The sequence below is a fragment of the Oryctolagus cuniculus genome, chromosome X (assembly GCF_051225735.1).
Source record: "Oryctolagus cuniculus isolate XC-2025 breed Fujian yellow rabbit chromosome X, ASM5122573v1, whole genome shotgun sequence".
Taxonomy (NCBI): Eukaryota; Metazoa; Chordata; class Mammalia; order Lagomorpha; family Leporidae; genus Oryctolagus; species Oryctolagus cuniculus.
In genome coordinates, this window is record NC_142888.1 from 52433656 (window position 1) to 52451262 (window position 17607).

The 17607-nt window shown below is 39.0% G+C and overlaps 1 long non-coding RNA gene across 1 annotated transcript; it reads left to right on the forward strand.

Annotated features, from left to right (window-relative positions):
* The first annotated feature begins 370 nt into the window (after positions 1-370).
* LOC149119641 (uncharacterized) lies at positions 371-6317 on the forward strand. Its single transcript, XR_016227971.1, has 2 exons — positions 371-748; positions 3722-6317. It is a non-coding gene; the product is annotated as an uncharacterized LOC149119641 (long non-coding RNA).
* Positions 6318-17607: the final 11290 nt, after the last annotated feature.

A 17607-nucleotide genomic window follows, 5' to 3' on the forward strand; every position in this document is an offset into this window, starting at 1 on the left:
GTCCTGGCAGCTGCGCGCTGCGCCCTAGGGGCTCGGCCACCCGGGGAATTTGTCACCGTAGGCAAGGTTTATTTTCGAAGCCCTGCAAATGATTATTTCAGTTTTCCACACATGCTGGGCTTACAAAATGTTGAGGAGGGTGCTGCTGCTTTCTACTACGGGACTAGTTTTAGGAACCGACGGTCACTTGAAAAGTGAAAGAAAAATCTCGTTTGCGTTCGAGATCTAAAGAGTTGGATTTCCGCGTCTTGATCGGATTTTAGATTTGAACTAGAAGCCCAGATTAAACACGCCCCACCCCGCCCCAAACCAAACAAGAAAGAACTTCCTAGGGCACTTTGTTGCTTAGAAACTGGCGAGTGAGCGGGCTAGGGAAGGAGGAGGCAGTGGTGCGCTCTAAAGCGGCGCGAGTCCGGGAGGGGGACTGGGCTGGGAGCGAGCCGCGCCAGCACTGGAGCTGGAGCAGATCATGTAACTGTTTTGGATGGCTTCCTCTTGCGCACCGAGGTCACAAGACTGAGGCAACAAAGACACAGCTGAAAATAAAGGGTGGCTGGAAAAGTATCCTGCAGATAATGCTGGCTGGCTTCAGGAGAGTCAATCTACAGTCCGCGGGGCCACTTTGGCCCCAGTGCCTTTGCTCTCTCCATCTGCTGTCCCCACTGCCCATGACTTGCTCTCTGCTTATCCAAACCGTCCAGGCTTCTCAAGGTTCAGCTTAAGCACCACCTGCTCCCTGAATCGAAGGGTAAGAAAATTAGATCCGTTGACCTTTCACATTCTAAGCCTTCCCTAGCCACTTCACCCGGGCCACAGTGATTTTGCATTTTCATTTCTATTTTTATTTCTCTAAAATTTGTTTCTCCTCATACAAACTCCCTGTACCCAATTCAGTACAGAGATATCTTCTTAGAACTATACCTATGAAATACATGAAATGTGTTCTCTTTATATCAATAAAAGTTAAAACAACATCAACAAAAGAACTCAGATCTGGGGAGTTCAGGTTCAACAAGTGCCTGTGGTAGAGTTAGACACAGTGATACACTTAAAATTCTCAAAGAAATATTTTCCATTGCAGTCATTAGCTAGGGCAATGAAATGACAGGCAAGTGAGTCACTTCAAAGCCTAGGTGCACAGGGGGTAGAAACAGTCTTTCTGGGGAAAGCAAGCTTCTCATTAGGAAAGTGCACTTAGTCATCTCTGCTCTGCCTCTAACTCTCTGACAGGTTTCCCTCAGCCTCAAGCCTCAGAAGCCTCTTCTCTGTCCTTGTCCCTCTTGATTTTCACCACCTCAACTTCAGTTAGACATGTTTACAAAACCTTAAAGTACTGCACACCCACTAAGGAAAACTTGGAAAGTATAGGCAAGTAAAACAAAGACAATATTAAATCACCCCATAATACTTGTACACAACTACCTGTTAGTATTTTAGTTTATTTTTTTTTCCTAGCCTTTTCATTCCTTCTACATATACCTATCCCCTCTGGCCACTCCACGTTGTTAAAAGTATGACCAGATTAGGTATGCCAGGGTGGCATGTCATTAAGAAATATAGCTGGCTGGCTACCAAGAGGCCTTGCTTAATGGCATTACCTTGGTGCTTTCAACCTCTGTCCAGTCTAGGCCTCAGTCTGGCAGTCTCAGAAACTTGATCAGCTCCGTGTTTCAAAACCGGACAGGCTCAGGAGGCTGACTCATGCTGATACCCTCACAACAGCCTGGTGTATGAAAAGCAGGGTGCTGCTCAATAATGAAAAATAGAAAGAATGGGGACATGGTTTATATTGGCCTAGCCACTACATTCCTTCTCTTTAATAACACATAAGCCTCACTAGGTAGCAGATGCTCTTGTATTTTATATAATAATGCAATGCTCTTATTAACCCCATTTTTGGCATGGAGAAACTAAGGCATACAAAATGAGGTAAGAGACAAGTCTGCTCTGTCCACATTGGCTTCATTGACTCTCCCTATCTATGCTTCTTTGGCTCATGGATGCATTCTTTCGTTAGATATGTCAACATTGTCATCCAAGTTACAGTCAGGTCTTGTCACTCTGGAAGGCATTATGTTTCACAAAGGTGATTTTCCTATCTAATTCATTATACATTTAAGTTTAATTCTCAAAATTTTATTTCCAAGTTCCTGGGAAAATTTTGTTACTTTCTTATATTACTTAGAAGTTTTAATCATATTAATTTTTAAAAATCCAAAGTTGTAAAAATTCCACAAAGATTTTCCATTTTATATATTCTGCATTAATATTCATTTTATTAGATATCCTACAGTTTGCTTAAATATTCTTATTAATAGTAATAATTATTTCATTATTACACTTCTTGAAAAAATAGCATATACACTTTCTCCTTTTCACTACTTCCCACTCATTTAAAAATTATTTTTAGGAATAATATAAATAATCTATGAACACTAAAAAAGATTTCTTTATTTACTTGAAAGTCAGAGAGAGAGAGAGGGAGAGAGAGAGGGAAAGAATAAGAGAGAAAATCTTCCATCTGCTGGTTTACTATCTAAAAGGCTGCAATGCCCAGGGCTGGGCCAGATCAAAGCCAGGAGCCTAGGACTCCATCCTGGTCTTTCAAACGGGTGGCAGGGGCCCAATACTTGAGCCATCTTCTGCAGCTTTCCCAGGGGTGTTAACAGGGAGCTGGATTGAAGGCTAAGCAATCCTGACTCCACCTGGCTGATATGGGATGCCAGTTTCGGAAGCATTGGCTTAATCTGCTGTGCCACAATGCTGACCCCGTATGAATACATTCTTCACAAAAAAAGTTAAAATACTACAGAAAAGTTAAAGTTACTTATGTCTATTACCTCCCATCACAGTCCCCTCTACCCCCCTGCCCCAAAGTACCCACTTTTATTGGATTGGTTTGTATACTTCTAGATTGTGTGTGTGTATTTAATATATTCATATATAATATATATATAATATCTAAAACTATGCAGTATTTTCTGTAGCTACATTTTGCAGATTACTTTATTTACCCCAAAGCATGCCATGCATAGCTAGTCCTGTTATTGCATAGACCTCCATAATACAGCATTGTGTGGGCATTATGAGGTTCTGTCTCATGTTTAAGTAAGCATTACTCTGTTGATGAACATTTACTTTGTTTCCAGGTTAGAATTCTTGGAAATAGTACTTCAGAAAACACATAAGCATGTCATCTTGTGAATGTATACAGGTGTCTTGGAAACAGGAATTTAAAATTTTGATATAGAAAAAAAGGCATTGAAATTATCTGTGCCAATCAGCAGTATATTGAAGCTCCCATTTCCTGTTATCCTTACCAGTACTAAATATTATTAAATTTTAGCTTTGACTAATATGATGAGTACAAAGTGGTATGTTTTAATTTTCATTTCCTTGAATACTAATGTCATTGAATATCTTTTAATGTTTTTAATTTATGTGTATTTATACTGTGTTTATTTCATTTATCTTATTTGCTCTTCTGATTAATGACTTCATATATTTAGTAATTTATTGAGTCATTATTCTTTTTCTTTTTGAGTTGCAGGAATTTTGAAAATTATATATTCTGGATTTTAACTTTTTTCTAAAATAAATGTAAGAGAGATACCATTCATGTTTTCCTTTAATTTTTCTAATTAACATGCTGTTTTTAAATGTAGCTTTTGTTTTTAATGAAGTCAAATTTATGAATCTTCTCCCTTTTGTCTTAATTAAGAAAGCCTTTGTAGTGGATTGAAACTTGTTTCTCCCAAAAACAATGGCCACCTGGAATCTGTACATGTGACCGTATTTGGAACAATTCTATGCAGATTTAATGAAGAATCTGGATCAGATGAGGTCCAGTAGGATTTTCCTACTGTCTCTCTAACTTAATCACAAGTGTTTTTTTGAGAAGACACACAGAGATAAAGCAGAGAGGAGAAGGATACATTTAGAAGCCAAGGAACTCCAAGAATTGCCAGCAGCCACCCAAGGCTAGGAGAGAGGCATGCACCAGACTCTCCCCACAGAGCCTCGGTAGGAATCAGTCCTACAGACATTCTGATTTTAGAAGATGGACCTTCAGACTGAGAGAGAATAAATTTCTGTTGTTGTAAACCACCAAGTTTGTGGTAATTTGTTATGGCAGCCTCAAGAAATTAAAATCTCCCAAAATTATCAATACATTATAATTTTCTCATGTTTTTATTGTTGGAACTTTGTCTGTAGCCCTTGATTCTCTTGTATTTTAATAAATGGGTTTAGATAGAAATTTAATTGAATATTTCCTAAGTGTTTAACCAATTGTGCTAATGTCATTTACTGAGTTACTGTTTTCCCATTGATTTGAAATATTACATTGAACATATTCTGTTGTTCTAAAACTTCACCAATATTGCACTGCCTTGGAATTTTAGAATTATTTGGTCAAGTTCTGAGTAAAATTCAAAATTTTATTGTGGTTGCATTGAATTTGTAGATTCATTTGGGACGAGCTGACAAATTGACAACATTTCACTTTCACTTTATTCAGAACTTCTAAAATGTATTTCAGTAAAATTTTTTAAAATTTTTTAAATTTATTTGACAGAGTTAGACAGTGAGAGAGAGACAGAAAGGTCTTCCTTCCGTTGGTTCACCCCCCAAATGGCTGCTACAGCTGGAACTACACCGATCTGAAGCCAGGAGCCAGGTGCTTCGTCCTGGTCTCCCATGCGGGTGCAGGCCCCCAAGCACTTGGGCCATCCTCCACTGCCCTCCCGGGCCACACCAGAGAGCTGGACTGGAAGAGGAGCAACCAGGACTAGAACCCAGCGCTCATATGGGATCCGGCACTGCAGCCAGAGGATTAACCAAATGAGCCATAGCGCCAGGCCCGCCAGTAAAATTTATATTTTTTCTATGAAAGACTTTTTTTTTTAAAAAAGAGATTTATTTGAAAGGCAGAATGACAGAAAGATTGAGAGAGGGAGAGGGGGAGAGAGGGAGACAGAGAGAGAGAGAGATATTCTATCCATTGTTTCACTCCCTAAACAGAGGGACTGGGCTAGGCTGAAGCCAGGAGCCAGGACTCCATCCAAATCTCCCAAGTGGGTGGCAGGGGCCCAAGTACTCCTACCATTCTCCACTGCTTTCCCAGGTGCATTAGCAGGGAGCTGAATTGGGATCAGAGCAGCTGAGACTTGAATTGGCACCCACATATATGAGATGTTGATGTCACAAGTGGCAGCTTAACTCACTATGCCGCAATGCTGGTCTCTAGACTTGCATTTTTATTAGATATATTTCTTGCTATTCTATAGCTTTTGTTGTTATTATGAATAGAATTTTTTCTTACTATATTTTAATTGATTATCATTATGTAAAGGAAAATTATTTGTGTTTATCTTATACCCACCCTTTAATTCTTACCTTAAATTAAATGGCTTGAAGCTGACGATTTTAGGTTTTCTAGATTGTCAGTCCTATCATTTGCAAAATAGTAACAGTTGTGTCTTTATCTTTTCATTTTTTATTTTTATTTTTTTGAAAGGCTCATTTTTTATTTTTAAAATAGATTTATTTTATTTATTTGAAAGGCAGAGTTACAGAGAGGTAGAGACAGAGAGAGAAGTCTTCCATCTGCTGGTTCACTCCCCAGATGGCTGCAACGACCAGGGTTGGGCCAAGCAGAAGCCAGGAGCCAGGAGCTGCTTCCAGGTCTCCCACGTGAGTTCAGGGGCCCAAGCACTTAGGCCATCTTCCACTGCTTTCTCAGGCTCATTAGCAGGGAGCTGGATCAGAAGTGGAGCAGCTGGGACTTGAACTAGCACCCAAATAGGATGCTGGCCTTGCAGGCAGGGGCTTTAACCCACTGTGCCCCTATCTTTCAAATCTTTTTTTTTTTTTTTGACAGGCAGAGTGGATAGTGAGAGAGAGAGAGAGAAAGGTCTTCCTTTGCCGTTGGTTCACCCTCCAATGGCCGCCGTGGCCAGCGCGCTGCGGCCGGCGCACCGCGCTGATCCGATGGCAGGAGCCAGGTACTTCTCCTGGTCTCCCATGGGGTGCAGGGCCTAAGCACTTGGGCCATCCTCCACTGCACTCCCTGGCCACAGCAGTGGGGTTAGTGGTTATCACTTCTTGCTGTCAACTTTCATGGGACTAGGCTTGATGCCTAACTATTAAAAATGTATGTAATAGATTTCTGGAAGATCTCATTATCACTTTAAAAGAGTTTGTTTCTCTCCTTGGCTTCTCAGATCTTTATTACTAATATTACACAAATGAATGTTGAATTTTATTGGATTCTTGTTCTGCTTGTATTGAATAAATCATATAGTCTTTCCCCTTTACTTGGGTTATGTGTGATTACATTGATAGCTTTCCTTTGGTGAACTGTATTTTTATTCCTAAGAAAAACCACACTTGGACATATTGAACCATTCTTTAATGCATATGAAATTCAATTTACTAACTTTTTAAAAAAATTATTCATTTCACACACACACACACACACACAGCCCCAGAGAGAGAGAGAGAGAGAGTTACAGAGAGATCTTCCATCCACTGGTTCACTCCCCAAATGGCCACAACAACTGGGGCTGGGCCAGGCCTAAGTCAGGAGCCAGGAACTCCATCCAGGTCTCCCACGTGGGTGGCAGGGTCTTAATCACTTGAGTCATCATCTGCTGCTTTCCTAGATGCATTAGCATGGAGCTGCACCTGAAGTGGAGCAGCCAGGACTTGAGCCAGTGCTCATATGGGATGCTAGCGTAACAGGTGGTGGCTTAATCCACCACAACAACTCTGGCCCCCTATTTATTGACATTTTATTTAGGATTTTTGCATTTTTGCTTTTAAATTACAACAGCCTCTAGCCTTCTACTTTTAAGGTGTCTTTATTTGATGTCTAAACCAGGGCTATGTTTGGTTGTTAAATGAGGTTCTCATCTTCATTACATTTTCTAAGTCTTTAGATGAAATGAAAATTATGTGTTTCTTGAAGTATTGGTAAAACTCATCTGGCACAACTTACTCTTCTGGTACCTCTCGGTAAAAGAGAGATTTATGAAAACTGAATTTCTTCTCATTATTGCATTATTCGGATATTTTTTGGATCAGTTTTGATAACTAATGTTTTCCTAGAAACTTTCCATTTAGTCCAAGTCAAAGTTTCTCTCTCTCTCTCAAAAATATTTATTTATTTGTTTGAAAGAGTTAGAGAGAGAGAGAGAGAGAGAGGTCTTCCATCTGTTAATTCACTCCGCAGATGGCTGCAATAGCAAGGGGTGGGACAGACTGAAACCAGGATCCAGGAGCTTCTTCCAGGTCTCCCACTTGGGTGGCTGGGAACTAAACACTTGGGCTATCTGCTACTACTTTTTCCCAGGCCATTATCAGGGAGCTGGATTGGAAGTGGAGCAGCCAGGACACTAACTTCAACCTATATGGAGTGTTGACATTACAGGTGACAGCTAGCCCCCAAAGATTTTGTCTCAGCACTACTGGCATTTTGGACTGGATGATTCTTGTTTGTGGGAGGCTGTTCTGTGCATTGTAGGATACTGTAATATCCCTGGACTCTACCAATTAGACATCAGTAGCACACCTCCCTTTAGTTTGTGACAACCAAAATGTTTCCAGAAATTGCAAGCATTTCTGCTAGTGGTCAAAGCTCATCATTATAAGGTTGTGCAAATCTAGACCACGTCCCTATTTATGTACATTATTTGTGCCTTTTCTCTTTTTTTTATGTGATAAACCTGCTGAGAAATTTATCAGTTTTATTTGTTTTTCCCAGACCACCTCTCAGCTTTATTGATCACTTGTTTTTATTTTTGTATGCCCTTGTGATCTAATAAGTATATACATTTTTAATTAAACTTGTTTTAAATTTAACATCTTTTAAGATCAATTTATTTATTTGAAAGTCAGAGTTACACAGAGAGAGGAAAGGCAGAGAGAGAGAGAGAGAGAGAGAGAGAGAAGTCTTTCATCTGCTGGTTCACTCCCCAATTGGCTGCAGTGGCTGGAGCTGCGCCAATCTGAAGCTGGAAGCCAGGAGCTTCTTCCAGGTCTCCCACGTGGGTGCAGGGGCCCAAGGACTTGGGCCATCTTCTACTGCTTTCCCAGGCCATAGCAGAGAGCTGGATAGGAAGTGGGGCAGCTGGGTCTCGAACCAACGCCCATATGGGATGCCAGCGCTTCAGGCCAGGGCGTTAACCCACTGCGCCACAGTGCCAGCCCCAATAAGTATATACATTTAACACCACCACTTAGCTTCAGCAATTATCAACTTGTAGCAAATTAATTTATTTATTTACTTGAAAGGCAGAGTTACAGATAGGCAGAGAGAGAGAGAGAGAGAGAGAGAGAGAGAGAGAGAGAATCTTCCATCCACTGGTTTACTCCCCAGATGGCCGCAATGGCTGGAGCTGTGCTTATCCGAAGCCAGAAGCCAGGAGCTTCTTCCAGGTCTCCCACACAGGTGCAGGGGTCCACAGAGTTGGGCCATATTCTATTGCTTTCCCAGGCCACAATAGAGAGCCATATCGGAAGTGGAGTAGCTGGTACTTGAACCAGCGCTCATATAGGATGTCAGCACTGCAAGTGGCAGCTTTACCTGCTACGCCACAGTGCCGGCCCCAAAATTATTTCTTTCATCTATACTCTCACTTTCTTTTATTATGAAGCAAACCCCACATTTCATATTCTCTTATCCATAAATATTATGTACCTGTAAAAATAAGTTATCAATATAATCTGATTAATTAAATATAATCGAACTATTATACCTACAAACACAACTTTTTAATAATATCAAATTTCATATCTTTGCTCAAATTTCCCAACTATTTCATAAATGCTTGAGTGTATGTGCAAGCATGAGAGAGAGAGACAGAATTTTATAGTTTGTTAGGGTCAGGACCAAATAAGGACTACGCATTGTATTGATTAATATGCCTCTTAAATCTCTTTTAAGCCATAGATTTTTCCTCTTATCCCTCCATTTCTCTTTGCAATTTGTTGACTATATCAGGTTGTTTGTCCTGTAGGGACTTTACTGATTGTGTTCCCATAGTATGATTTAACATGTCTTCTGTCTGCTGTTTTTCCTAAAAATTGGTGCTTAACTTTAGAAGCTTAATTAGATTCAGGCTCCTTTTCCTTAGCTAGATGGTTCGTAGATTGTATGGAGTTCTTCATCAGGAGGCACAAAATATCTGGTTGTCCCTCAATAGCTGTGTCTCTTAATTCATTAAAGGTGGTAAAATAGTGATAGCCTATCATTCCACATTCATTTATTAGCTAAGATTCTTTTATAAGTAGAAATTTTCCCCCACCTACTGTCTGGCATCTAATGGTGCAGTTTGTGTAGGACAAATTGGTAGATTGCTGATTCTTTCTTTTAGTTGACTGGTTTTCAAAATAATGAGGTGTTCCATATCATCTTTAAAATAGAACCATTTTTCAGTATTGTCATTAACACAGTAACAAACATTTTAAATATTTCAATCAATTACAGTTATTCTTATTGATATTCAAAACATCCTATCTTTGGCCCGTGTCTCCTGTCCTGTGTCCTTTGATCCTGGTGGTCTATGATAGTTTCCTTGCTTTCTGAGAATGCTGCATGTTGGCATTCCAGAAATCAGCCATCTCTCCTGGGAGCCCTTGTTCCTCTTAGTGTAAAAAGGTGTTGGAAATAAAATCTGGGCCCTTGACATTATGATCTTTCCAATTTAAATTCGACACTATTGGATTTTTATTTAACCCCAACAATCTGTATTTCCTTTCTCAACAGCTAAAATATTGCTTATCAAGACAACATAATCACTCATTTGCTTTATCCTACAGCAAACAGACAACTGCTTTGGAATAGTAATATAAGTATGCTACCTTAAAAATTACTAAAAAGAATTTAATGTTCTTTGTAGATATTTTTGTGTTTCGCTTATGATACATCCTATTGGGGATATACATTTTCATTTGCTGTGTTTTAAAGTTTTTTTCTATATGATTAATGTCACCATTTGAATACAGGGTTTCAGTTGTTTGATTTTTTGTTTGGTATCTAGGAATTGAATTTAATAATTACTTTACAATAGACTTCTTTAAGTATATTTTGTTCTGTAGATTTGACTTTGGAAACACATATATTACATAATTGTAAAGTAATTATTAAATTTAATTCCTAGATACATGTAATATATTTATGTGTTTCCAAAGTCAAATCTACAGAACAAAATATACTTAAGGAAGTCTATCTTGGGGCCAGCATTGTAATACAGTAGATTATGCCATCGTGTATGATGCCAGCATCCTATATCAGAGTGCTGGTTCTAGTTGTGGCCGCTCCACTTTTAATCTAGCTTCCTGCCAATGTACCTGGGAAAGCCCTGGAAGATGGTCCATGTGCTTGTTCCCCTGCCACCCATGTGGGAGATCTGGATGTATATAGTTTCAAGCTCCAGACTTTGGCCGAAGCCAGCCCTGGCTGTTGCAACCATCTGGGGAGTGAATCAGCGCATTGAAGATCTGTTTGTCTGTCTCCCCATCTTTCTGTCACTCTGCCTTTAAATAAATTAATTAAAATCCTAAAAAAGAGAAGTGTATATTTTTAGATCCTAAAAAAGAAATTATTTATTTGGGAAACAGAGAGAACTCCCATCCTCTGATATACTCCTCAAATAACTGCATTACCTGTTCTGAAGCCAAGACCTGGGAGCCAGGTCTCTTGTGTAGATTGCAGCAACCCAGAAATTCAATCCAGGTCTCCACCTGGGTGGCAGGAACTCCATTACTTGGACTATCACTACTGCCTCTGAGGGTCTGCACTGACAGAAAGTTGGAGTCAGGAGCTAAAGTCAGCAATAAAGCTCAGGTTCTCCAATGGGATGTGAGCGCCTCAGCCACTAGGCTAAATGCCAGCTCTGAAGAAGCCTAGCATTTATTCCTGCTTCTTTATGCCATTCTTCTCTACCCTCACAGGTAACCATGTTTCTTTGTTTTATGGTTTAAATTTCCTTATCAAACATAACAGATATGTACATATGTATTTCTATTTCTTTCCTTCTAATGTAGGTGGTATTTATATTATATGTACTTTTCTACACCTTGATTTTTTTCTTTTTTAAAATTTTATTTGTTTATTTGAAAGGCAGAATTACAGAGTGAGCGAGAGAGAGAGGTCTTCCATCCACTGGTTCACTCTCCAAATGGTCCCAACAGCCAGAGCTGCGCCCATCTGAAGCCAGGAGCCTAGGGCTTCTTCCAAGTCTCTCACGTGGGTGCAGGGGTCCAAGGACTTGGGCCATCCTCTGTTGCCTTCCCAGGCCATAGCAGAGAGCTGGATCAGAAGAGGAGCAGTTAGGACTCGAACAGGTGCCCATACGGGATGCCGGCACTGCAGGTAGCTTTACCTGCTATGCCACAGAGCCAGAGCCTTAGTTGAGCTTTTGTCGTCTAATAGCAATAGGGTATGTTTGTATATCTCATACATGAACTTCAACACATTGCAGGTGTCACTGCCTACCAATCTGTTCTCAAAATTCCCCTGAATGACAGAGCTTAGTGCATTGTATTGTAATTGTCTACTTACCTGTGGCCTTCACTAGACTGTGAGTCCTTGAGGATAGGAACAGGATAGCCTATTCAAGTCTGTATCCATATAAAGGGATCACAGTGGCACAAAACAAATGCTGAATGGTTACACACATGTGTGAGTGGCTCTCTGTATGGAAGGAGGATAATTCCACTTAATGCTATAGTTCTCTGCTCTAGAGCTGTGTTCTGCTCTAAGTAACTCAATAAAAATATAAAAGTACAGCTTTAATAAAATGATGGAATTATTTACTTTGAATCTGTAAAAGTCATTAATTTTCAAGAGTATTCACAAGAAGTTATTTCTTCTGCATATCAAAGACTTTACTTTGGAAGAACAGAAGAGTACTGTAACAACTCGAGTTCATCCTACCTTCATCACATGGTGGGTGCTTGGCAGAGGCATGCTTATTAGTTTCTGAGAGTAAGGTTACACCCTGATGTCCTCTTCAGAGTGTTAGAAATGCAAGTCACCCCCACCGCAGCAGTCAGTTTTTCTTAATACCGTGCTGTGAAGGGAAAGGTAACCAAAATTTACTAGATTATAGTATGTACTAGATATATTATACATGTTAATCTAATTTAATCCTAAAAAACACTTAGAGAATGATGACATTACTCTATATAACTGATGCCAATGCTGAACTCAGAGGAATAGTTTGCATATGATAACATGTAGTCCCAGGACCAAAGCAAACTACAGGCTTCTTTTCTTTGCCTGAGTCAATTACCATGTCTCTGACTATTCAAATAGTGTTGTCAAGCTGGAGGTATGACTTAAAGGAGCCTCAAGAGTCCTGTTCTAAACCAGTAAGACAGGGGCATAAATAGAGGCAGAGGATTTTCACTGGGACAGGTGCATTGGAAGCAAGTTATTGGTGAGAAACGTTCAGTAAGCTGACAGGGGAGAAAAGATAGGATAAAGTCGTAACCCAAGAAGTAGAGAGCAGAGAGCAGAAAAGTAGCAGCTGCAGTTGTTAGGATGCAGCGGAGGGAAAATTGCTTTGAAGTATTGTTTCTGAACTGTGGCTTTGGGTTTTGCAGTATTGTTCTGGGTTCAATTTGTGATGTTCTAAAAGGGAGGTGTGGGGCACGGGCTGTGCTTCCTGCAGTGGTGGATTTCTTTCTTTTTAAAAATTATATGTATATATATATATAGTCATAGTTTCACATTTTAACCATTAAGTTTACAATTTAGTAATACTAATTACACCCACAACACTGTGCAACCATCACCACTATCTATTTCCAAAACTTTTTCACCACCCCAACCAGAAACTCTTTACCCATTAGTCCGTAACTCCCCATCCCCTCCTATCCCCTAGTCCCTGATAGCCTCTAATCTACTTGGTGTGACTGTGAATTTGCCAGTTCACATGTATCATACAAATGGACTCATACAATATTTGTATTTTTGTGTCTGGCTTATTTTCCTTAAAATACTGTTTTCCAGTTTCATCCGTATGATAGCATACTTCAAAACTTCATTTTTTTCCACAGCTGAGTAGTATTTCATTGCATATATATATATGTATACACACACACACACACAATTTCACTTGTCCATATATCTCTTGATGTGCCCTGGGTTGTTTTCACCTTTTGGCTATTGTGACTAAACATGCGTTGAACACCAATATAAACAGATTTTTTAGTCTATTCTTGACTCCTTTGTGTATATCTAGAAGTGGAATTGTTGGATTGTGGTATTCTATATTTAAATTTTCTAAAATTATACTTCAGCTTATTTTAAATTTATTATTTATTGTTAATAATAGCTTTTTTGTTACAATGTGATGTTTTTATTTATGTATACATTATACAAAAACACATTTTGAAGAATGACAAACTATTTCTCCCATCAGCAATGTGCAGTTTCAATTTCTCCACATCCTTGGTTATGCGTGTTATTTTTTATAAATAATTTTTAAATTATAATAGATGTAGATGTGGAGGGGTGTTAGATATTTCTCATTCTGGTTTCCATCTACATTTCTTTAATGACTAATGATATTGAGCATTTGTTGATAGCCTTGTTGGCCATTTGTTTTTTTTTTAAAGATTTATTTATTTATTTGAAAGTCAGAGTTAAACACAGAGAGAAGAGGGAGAGGGAGAGGGAGAGGGAGAGGGAGAGGGAGAGGGAGAGGGAGAGGGAGAGGGAGAGGGAGAGGGAGAGGAAGAGAAAGTCTTCTATCCACTGGTTCACTCCCCAATTGGCCACAACAGCCGGAGCTGCGCCTATCTGAAGCCAGGAGCTTCTTCCAGTTTTCCAGCGTGGTTGCAGGGGTCCAAGGGCTTGGGCCATCTTCCACTGCTTTCCCAGGCCATAGCAGAAAGCTGGATTGGAAGTAGAGCAGTTGAGTCTTGAAACAGCACCCATACGGGATGCTGGCACTGCAGGCAGCAGCTTTACCCACTATGCCACAGTGCCGGCCCAATTGTTGGTCATTTGTATAACTTCTTTGAACTGTCTCTTCAAGTACTTTAAATATATTTAACTTTATTATCTTGATTTTATTATTTGACAATTTTTAATATTTTGCCATATTCACTTCATATGTAGATATAATATACATACACATATATATTAATACCAAAAATTTGTGAGATTCATGACAGTGATCATAAAGTGGGGAAAAAAGATATACTGTCATGTACATGGTATAATTTAGTGAAACAATTTAAAAAAATTATTTATTTGAAAGTCAGAGTTACACAGAGGGAGAAGGAGAGGCAGAGAGAGAGAGGTCTTCCATCCACTGGTTCACTCCCCAGTTGACAGCAACAGCCAGAGCTGCGCCAATCCGAAGCCAGGAACCAGGAGCCTCTTCCAGGTCTCCCACATGGGTGGCAGGGACCCAAGGACTTGGGCCATTTTTTACTGCTTATCAGCGAAACAATTTTTACAACTATATGCCAGATAGTATGACATCCACCCAATTTTTATACTCTGTATACTAACTTTGTATGTGATAGAAAATGTGATATTTGTCTTTCGGGGTCTGGCTTATTTCACTTAGCATCATGATTTCCGGTTCTATACATTTTGTTGCACATGTTATGATTCCATTGTTTTTCACGGCTAAGTACTATTCCTCTGTGTGTGTGTGTGTGTGTGTGTGTGTGTCATTTTCCTTATCCTTTCATCAGTTGATAGACCTTCTAGGTTGAGTCCATATCTTCCTTTGCCCATTTTTTTTTAAACTTTTATTTAATGCATATAAATTTCCAAAGTACAACTTATGGATTACAATGGCTTCCCCCCCATACCGTCCCTCCCACCCACAACCCTCCCCTTTCCCACTCCCTCTCCCCTTCCATTCACATCAAGATTCATTTTCGATTATCTTAATATACAGAAGATCAGCTTAGTATACATTAAGTATGGATTTCAACAGTTTGCTCCCACACAGAAACATAAAGTGAAAAATAATAGATGATTTTTTAAATGATGATGAAATCAGAGCAGACCTATTGTCATGTTTAATCCCAGTGAGAGTCAAGTTGGGAATTGATAATTTCTTTTTTTTTTTTTTTTTACAGAGGATCAGTTTAGTATGCATTAAGTAAGGATTTCAACAGTTTGCACCCCCATAGAAACACAAAGTGAAATATATTGTTTGAGTACTCGTTATAGCATTAAATCTCAATGTACAGCACATTAAGGATAGAGATCCTACATGAAGAGTAAGTGCACCGTGACTCCTGTTGTTGACTTTACCAATTGACACTCCTGTCTATGGCATCAGTAATCTCCCTATGCTCCAGTCATGAGTTTCCAAGGCTATGGAAGCCCTCTGAGTTCTCCGACTCTTATCTTGTTTAGACAAGGTCATAGTCAAAGTGGAGGTTCTCTCCTCCCTTCAGAGAAAGGTACCTCCTTCTTTGATGACCTGTTCTTTCCACTGGGATCTCACTCGCAGAGATCTTTTGCCAGAGTGTCTTGGCTTTCCATGCCTGAAATACTCTCATGAGCTTTTCAGCCAGCTCCGAATGCCTTTAGGGCTGATTCTGAGGCCAGAGTGCTATTTAGGACATCTGCCATTCTATGAGTCTGCTGAGTATCTCACTTCCCATGTTGGATTTTTAAAACCAGTTGAATTGTTGCTCTTTTATGTTGAGTTCTTTGTATATTATGGGTAGTAAACCTTTATCAAGTATGTGATTTGGAAATATTTTCTACCATTCTATGGATTTCTCTTCTACTTTCTTGATATTTTTATTCACAAAAGTTTCAATTTTGTTGAAGTTCAACTACATATTTTTTTTTTATTGCTAATGCCTTTAGTGCCTCATCTAGGAATCCAGTGCCAAATCCAAATTTGTGATATTTTACCTCTAGGTTTTATTCACAGACTTTTATGGTATCACCACTTACATTTAGAGCATTGACCTATTTTAAGAAATTTTTATATATAGTGTGAGTAGTTACTCAAATTCATCCTTTGGTGTGTGGAAATCCAGTTGTCTTAGTACCATTTGTTCAAGAGACTGTTCTTTCTCCATTGAATGATTTTGGCACCCTTGGTAGAAGTGAATTTGCCTTAGATGGATGGGTTATTTCTGTACTTTCAATTTTATTCCCTCTGTCTATATTTCTGTTCCTTACCAGATTACTGTTTGATTACTGTAGTTTAGTAGTATGTTTCAAATTTGGGAAGTATGGGTCTTCTGATTTAATTTTACCTTTTCAAGATTATTTTGGCCATTTTGAGGCCTTTACAATTCTGTATGAATTTGATGACTGGATTTTCTATTTCTTCAAGAAAAACTGTTGAAACTTAATAGGGTTTACCTTGAATATACTGGTCAGTTTGAGTAGCATTGACATGAACAATATTAAGTCTTCCAATCCATGAACACAGGATACTTTTCCACTAATGAGGGTCTTCTTTTAATTTATTGGAGCAATTTTTTATAGTTTTCCATGCATGAGTCTTTCACTTCCTTTGTAAAATTTATTCCTAGTTATTCTATTCTTTTAGGTGCGATTATTAATGGCATTGAACCATCTAAATATCTATTTTTGGTTATTGATTGCTGGTATATATCTTGTATAACTTTGCTGAACTTTGTTTATTAATCCTAGCAGCCTTCTCTATATTTTGGGGTCTTTCTACATACAGGATCCTATCCTCTACAAATGAAACAATTTTACTTCTTCCTTTCCAATGTGGATGTTCTGTGCTTCTTCCTGTTGTCTAAGTGCTCTTCCTAAGACTTCCAGTACAATGTTCAACAGCTGTGGTGTAAGCAGGGATCATTGCCTTATTCCTGATCTAAGGGGGAAAGGTTTTAGTCTCTTACCAGTGAATATGATGTTAGTTGAGGGTTTTCATAAATTTCCTTTATCATGTTGAGGAAGTTATCTCATTTTCTTAGTTTTCTGAAAATTTTTTTATTATGAAAGAGTTTTAGATTTTATTAAATACATTGTCCGCTTCAGCTTACATTATGGTGTGTTTTTTTAACCCTTTGTTCTAGCTATAGCTGTGTGTAACATTGATTGACTTTCTTCTGCTGAAATACTCTTGTATTCCTGGGTTGATTCCCACTTGGTCATGTTGTCTATTCCCTTTTTAAAATTTATTTTGCTTAAGGAATACAACTTCATGCATTTTATATATACAGATTTGGGAACATGATGCTTCCCGCCAACCTTCCTCATACCCATAATCTTGTCTTTTATACTCAAAATAATAACCCTACAGCAGCTAGAGAGTTCACCAATTAGTATGAAGAAAAAAAAAAAAGAAGAAAAGCATTGTTCCCTGACAGTAAAGGCAAGGGCTATTCAAAATCATCACATCTTGGGGCCGGCGTTGTGGTGCAGCGGGTTAACACCCTGGTCTGGCATCCCATATGGGTGTTGGTTCGAGACCCAGCCTCTCCATTTCTGATCCAGCTCTCTGCTATGGCCTGGGAAAGCAGTAGACACACACATACACACACACAGGAATAGTACTTAGCCATGAAAAACAATGACAGCTGTTGCTGTCAACTGGGGAGTGAACCAGTGGATGGAAGACCTCTCTC